The following is a 7,405-nucleotide window of genomic DNA, read 5'->3' on the forward strand; positions in this document are numbered from 1 at the left end:
CCAACATTTAGCATGTTTGGCTATGGTGGAGTTCATCCACGGTTGTCCTTGCCCTTCTCGGCGCCCCTGCCGTCCTTCTCGTGAATGTACCAGTCGAAGATGCAGTAGGGAACGAGCCGAATCTGCTTGTCGCCGGAGCTGTCCTCCTTCTTCTCTTTCAGTGGCAGTTCAGCCATGGCGCAAACCGCCCGATTCTGCTCTCGAGCGAGGGCACGCGTGTTCCTCTGTTGTCGTTTCTTCACAACGCAGGTGCAGATGGCTTCCTCCTCTGCAGCCGCCCGCGCTGCCGCATCAGCCGCCACCGCCGCCACCTTTTTTGCCACGATACGGGCCTCGGCGGCCCTTATCCTCTCCTTCCCACGGCGGGCCGTCCGTTCCCGGTGGGACTCATACTCTGCCCAACCGGAGATGGGAAAGGAGAGGTGTTCCGGCTGGGACCACGAGAATCCAGCAGCAGAGGACCCGAGCACCAGTGAGCCGACGCTATGCTATGGTATCGCAGCGGACGGACTCGTCCGTTGGCCGGACGTTGTCCTCCCGGGAGCGGCGGAGTGCAATGCGGGCTGACATTGCCTCCCCCAACCCACACGGGATGACATCTCAGTCGATGAATCCGGAATGGACGGAGTCAGCTCCGCTGCCTACCATGGCGGAGAAGGCCGGAAACGGCCGGAGGTGAGCTCGGGTGGCGGAGGGGAGTGGAGTGAAGTAGCTAGGGTTTGCTCCGGCGAGCGGATGTGGACGAATATAAGTGGGGTCTGGTGGGCTAGTATGGGCTGGGTCCGACGTGGCGGGTGTGCCCAGGCGCCCCTATATTCGCCCCATATTTGGGCTGGATATGAGGGGTGCCGGTCAGCCCGGCGGTTTGAGGCCCGTTGAGGCGTATGACTGGGTCAAAAAATATATGATCGGTTAGTGACCGGACGCCCTGTCCGGACGTATGAGACGAATTTGAGAGGTCCGGTTGTAGATGCTCTAAGTGGTAAGTGGTAGTAGATGGTGCCAGCTTAATAATTTGATTAAGAGCTCTCAATCTATCTACTGTATGGAGATTCACACGCCAAACAACTGACGGCCCCACCAAGGATCTCATTCAAAGTACCGCCCATCATCTTCATATATAATGCCATTGGTTGCAAGCATATGCGCGCCTAGCTTGTCTACATAAACCAAATACTCCCTCTGATCATCATTACAACGTTTTTGCATATTTTGATATACTTTCTCCAGTCCTTTTTACTCTGCATATTAGAATTCTCTGAAGTCAAACTTCACAAAGTTTGACCGTATTTATATGAAAAAATATCAACATCTGCCATGCTAAAGTTATATAATATAAAACTTTAAGTCATGACATATCTAATCGTATTGATTTCAGATTGTGAATGTTGACACTTTTTTCTACGAAGCTGGTCAAACTTTACAAGGCTTTTTTTTTGCGAGGAAACTTTACGAGGCTTGACTTCAGTTAAATCTTATATGCGAACTAAAAAGGACCGGAGAGTAGACTAGATAAGAAATGAAAAAAATAAACAAACACACTATAACACGTCTATTTATATACTATAAATTTTTTTTTGTAACATTTCAAATAGTGAACGGAGAGAGGAGATAATATGCCGCTGGTACTACTACTTGCTACAGCAAGCTGGGAAGAGGACACTCGTTCTCTCTCCTTCGGACACGTGATCGGCACACGCACATGCCTTTCGTTTTCTCCGATGATTGAAAGCTCAGTCCACTCACTTTCTTTAGTTACTTCTTTTCTCTATCACGCGCACGGAAGAAAGACAGTACTGTATGTACCTGATTATGTAGACCGACTCGTCTCACATTATTGCTATTCGTTTCGCTGGCCTGGTCAAAAAGAAGAAGTTTATACGTTCTCCACAATGGAAGAATTATAATTTTATCGCGAGAATGGAGTATCATGCAGTGGTGAGTACGTGGCTAGCTATGGCTAGCTAGATGCCAGTAGCTTTCAACAAGTACTAGTACGTCGCTCCAAGAAGCAGGAGGGCCCCGCCTAGCCACCCATAAACTAACTATAGCTACTAAGAGTACATTTGAAGGGGCTTTTCAGGGAATAACAGGAAAATGATTGAGTGAAGTTAGGCAGATTGATCCTTGCGTAAACAAAAATATCGGCAGCACGAATGATTAATCCTCGATCTACCTTTCTGAGAGAATCTTGCCGGCCAACTACAACCATAATATCTACTCCCTCCATTTCACAATGTAGTGCTTCCTCTATTAACGTACTTCAACTTTGACCGTAAATTTAACTACCAAGACCGATTGCGGCGGGAGCAAAAATTATATCAATGAATTCGTATTCGAAAGAAGTTTTTAATTATATAATTTTTTTCTTCCGCCACAGTTGGTCTCGTTGGTTAAATTTATGGTCAAAGTTAAACCTCAGGAAGCGCAGACGCATTATATTTTGGAATGGAGGGAGTATAATATGACTTTTGATAGATGCCCCCTGGGTGTATCCTCCTTCCAAGAAAAAAGAGAAAGCTGTACGTAGTGAATTAACCAGCTCGACCCACATATCCACCGTTGATCTTTCTTGGGTTCATCCTTGGCATCATTTTTTTTATTTTGAACATTTCATCCTTGGCATCTTACTAGTGGTTGGGGCGCCACCCTGTGACACCGCTTACGAGAAAATTGTGCGCATGTTTTCATTTTTAAAAAATACATAGAGTCCTCGTCCCCGTCTAAAAAACATCTCAGAAAAAAGAACTCACCTTCATCTTAAAAAGAAGTAAAAAAAAAATTACCACCGCAGGCTACCAGCGAGCATCACTTTGCATAAGCCTCCATTTAAAAAATACAAGAGGCCTTTACATCCATCTAAAAAACACATTTAAAAAAATAATCCTTTGACATCACTTTGATATTTGATACAAGAGGCCTTCATTTAAAGAAATTTCAAAAGATTTTTCACCGCAGCCAACCAGTTTGCGCCATGTGGAACAACTGGTTGGCCGCGATGCTTAATGGGTTTAATTAATAAACCACCATGATCATTTGACATAATCTTTTCTTTTTCTTCATATTTTTCAACACCGTGGCCCGTCCTCGGATCTTTCCAATAGTTTTATAAAACAGAAAAGATAAAAATATTTGAAAAGCAATTTTTTTTTGAACAGTTCTATTATTGGACTACCCTGTTCCATTGGGTTGGATCCGCTAATTACAAATGCTAATCCTCCATTATATCAAATATCATACTATCTTTTTGAATTTCTTTACATCATAGTAATTACAAAAATGGATAGTAGTCCTAGTAATGCTAATCCTCCATTCTGTTTGGGCATCAGGGGACCACACTACCACTTGTTCTCATGCTACTCCTGCTTGTTTCCCCTCCTTTGCTGCTCCTTTTTACTTTCCTGGTTGTACACTTGACAAACTACTACTTCCAACGGAGCTACCAACCCTAACTTAGCACTGGCAAACCAATTGGCAAAACAGAAAAACTTACTCCCTTGATCTCATATTTTTTTGTCATGGTTTTAGTTCAAGTAGGAGTACATTATTTTAGGACGAAAAGATAATAATACTCAGTAGCTCGGCAGTAAAGTGCAGTGGAGTGCTGTCCTGTGGGTTCTGGCACCCCAGAAAGAGAGAGCATGGAGGACCCCATCACATCAAATCAGAGAAGACAAGAGCTAGTCCGTAGCTGAGATAACAAAGGCATGGGCTTTTGGGCAGGAGCATCAACTTTGGTTTGTTCGATGCAGGAATAATGTTGGTACCAGTAGCGTGTACTCCCTCCATTCCACAATGTAGTGCTTTTTCTATTCCCGTGCTTCAATTTTGACCGTAAAATTAACTACCAAGACCGATTGCGGCGGGAGCAAAAATTAAATCAATGAATTCGTATTCGAAAGAAGTTTTTAATTATGTAACTTTTTCTCCCGCCATAGTCGGTCTCGTATGTTAAACTTATGGTCAAAGTTTGACCTCGTTAAGCGCTGGCGCACTATATTTTGGTCAAAGTTAGGCCAAATTCAACGCACGACCTAAATTTCATCCGTTTAGAGGTGAAAATACGGCCGTGTCCGTCCGAATTTGGGTTTGCGTCCATGACCCCATTCTGACCCCGAAACGGACGTCAATCCAGACAAAACAGGTGTCCGTTTGAGGTCGTGCGTTAGAGTTAGCTTAAAGCAAACCGAAAACGGACAGTTGTATGTTTGCTCCTGCGCGTTGTGCCGTTGTTTGTGTCCATTCACCCCAAATGAATGCCGGCGGACGATTTAGAGTCATTGCCCTTATTCACGGACTTTCCTTGTCTCTTTCCTATCACCATCCATTATATATTTCCACCTGTCTTCCTCACAATCTCTTTTCGTTTCTTCCATACATATCCTCTCATCTGTTGATTTTTCTCTTGGTCATTTCTGGTCACGCATGAAAATGATATTCCCTGCCCCACAGCACGTTCCTTTCTTGTAGGAACACAGCGCAAAGACGGTGGTGGTCGTGACTTGCAAAGTGGCCAATCTAAAAGCACTTGAAAATGACACTTACTTGCCATGGGCTCAGATTTAAACCTCAAGAATTTCACACCACAAATACTCCCTCCGTCCCACTTATATTATGGAACGGAGAGAGTATAAGATTAGAATTTCACACGTACAAGGATATCTATTTAAAAGGTACAACAGTACTACTCGTGCATAGGAGTACTTTATTTTTAGTAGCATTAATTAATCAACTAGGACCATGCATAGTGAAATTAGACTTTGGCTAAGGCTGGTCACAATGGGCAAGAACATAAGCTAGTAACTTCACACTTCCCTAGACTATGTTACTACTCTCATAGTGGGTAGGAACATCTATGTAGTGTCATGCAACGATGTATTTATTAGGTTATTAGACTCATTGTTTCTTGGAGTGTGTGATGTTCTGGTAACTTAGGCTGGTCATAGTGGGGAGTAACTTAGACTAGTAACATACATATGTTACTAGTCTATGTTACTACCTTCATAGTGGGTAGTGTCATAGGTGTGGTAACATAGTTGCCTTCATTTATTACTTTGTAGACTCATTATGCATTGGAAACCGCTATGTGATGGTAACATATTATGTTACTCTATTTGCCTCTCTCCTCATTAACTACTTGCCACATCATCATTTTTGCTTATGTGGCATCTATGTTACTACCTATGTTACTCCCACTATGACCAGCCTTAGTTAGTTACCACAAGCACCTCTCTCTTCATTAAATACGTGCCACATAAGCAAAGTTGTATTGGAGTGTGTGATGTTACTCCTAAGTTCCTCCCCACTGTGACCAGCCTTAAACTGGTGTGGTTGGCGAATGAGTCCTCCTATGCACACGATGAATTAACATATGATTCACACACGACAAGTCACCTACACCATTGGATTGCATCCTTCTTTTAATCTGTGTGGCTTTAAATCATGCTCTGTACAAGACGTGCGCGAAAGATCATGTGCACAGTACTTTCATTAGTGAATAATAATGAGGCCAATGGGGATCCATCCCAGCCGCTCTCCCCAACCCCTTGGACAGTTGACACGCAAACGAACCAACAACACAAAGATCATCAACATCACATACCCACACTAGATACTACTCCCCTTATCACAAATATAAGATGTTTTGGATATTTTAATATAAACTACATATAGACTGAAAAAAAGAACAAACACACTAAAGCGTTCTTATGTGCATCTAATTCAGAAAATATTAAAACATCATCTTATAATTTGAAACAGAGGAAGCACGACTGGTTGTAATGGGAGTATCATATACTAGTATCATGCATATGATGCTAGTGTGTGATACTACCTCCCTAATGCATAGTACTCTTTTTAAAGTATCATATATTAGTATCATGTACTCTCTCTGTTCCTAAATATAAGTCTTTGTAGAGATTTCATTATGAACCATATACAGATGTATATAGGTGCATTTTAAGCACTGTTCAAGATATCTTCCGATATTTCGATAAATCGGCCGATTTATCGCTTATCGTGGTCTGACCGATAAGATAAATCGGCCGATAAATCAACCGACATGGCGATAAATCGGCCGATATGCTGATAAACTGGCCGATTTACCCCTTATCGTAGGTCGACCGATAAGTTTTCGATAAGCGATATCCCCAACATTGATTTTAAGTATAGGTTCACTCATTTTGCTCCGTATGTGGTCCATAGTGAAATCACTTCAAAGACTTATATTTAGGAACGGAGAGAGTAGTACTTTATTTATTGTCATGCATGACACATAGTAGCATAACATTTATTATGATACGGTATCATGATATGATACTCAACTCTTTTTTTTTCATTTAATTATATGACACCTCATCAAAATTACCTAGTTGGTATTCATGATACTAGCTATGATATGATCATTACAACCAGCCTACTACTTTATTCATCCATCCAGACAGACAGTCAGACTATAAAGACATTATCATCCCTACTTGATCTTACCAAGGAATCTCACACACGAGGACCAGTTATCACAATAGTCAATCGTACCGCCTAATTACTGCACAAAACCAATAATAATTCAAGGCTCATGCTTTCAAATTTTAATGCTCCTGGTACCTGAAGCACACAATTCCTGCAGAGAAAATTATGTTCAAGTAGTAACATCTTTCTACAAGTAGTGGCTGACTCTGTAGTAATAAATGGAAGTGCAGTAGTGGATTAAAACGGAACCGAAATCCTAACTTTTCGACGGGAAAAGCAAACAGTGCAGTGCAGGTGTGGTACACCCCGGCCCCAACTGCAGCCAGCGCAGTACTACTTACTCTTGCTCCCATGGCATATCCTTCCATCTATCCATTTCGGCAAAACCGGGGAGAGCATCCAGTGCTAGTTGAAGTAAAGTGCAATGGAGGCCAAAATTTGTGTTTCGACCCTTTTCTGAAAGTTAATCGATATCTGACCCTAGTTGGTAAAAAAAATTGGGATCTGATCCTTTTGCTACCGCCAGGGTCCATCGTGGTATCCTGCCCTGGCCCGCCCGTCGGTAGCAAAAGGGTGGTTTGCGCCTGCCCTGGCCCGCCCGTCGGGTATGCAGACCACCCTTTTTCTACCCCCTCCCCCGGTTCCAGCCGCACCGTCGCCCCTCTTGTCCTGAACCGCCACCGCCATTTTCCTCAAACATGCCGTTGTGCAGCTCAGCCGCGCGCTCGCCCCAACCCTTGTCGCAGATCTCAACAAATGCACCGCAAAATAAGATTACATCGAATAGATCTCTAAGAACATCGAGGAGAACATTGTATTCATGGTCAAAGAGAGAAAACAAGCCATCTAGCTACTAGCTAAGACTTAGGTCCATGGTAAACTACTCACACATCAAAGGAAGGGTAGCAGGGTTACCCTCCATGATCGAACCCTCCGG

This window comes from Triticum aestivum, chromosome 5A (assembly GCF_018294505.1).
Source record: "Triticum aestivum cultivar Chinese Spring chromosome 5A, IWGSC CS RefSeq v2.1, whole genome shotgun sequence".
NCBI lineage: Eukaryota > Viridiplantae > Streptophyta > Magnoliopsida > Poales > Poaceae > Triticum > Triticum aestivum.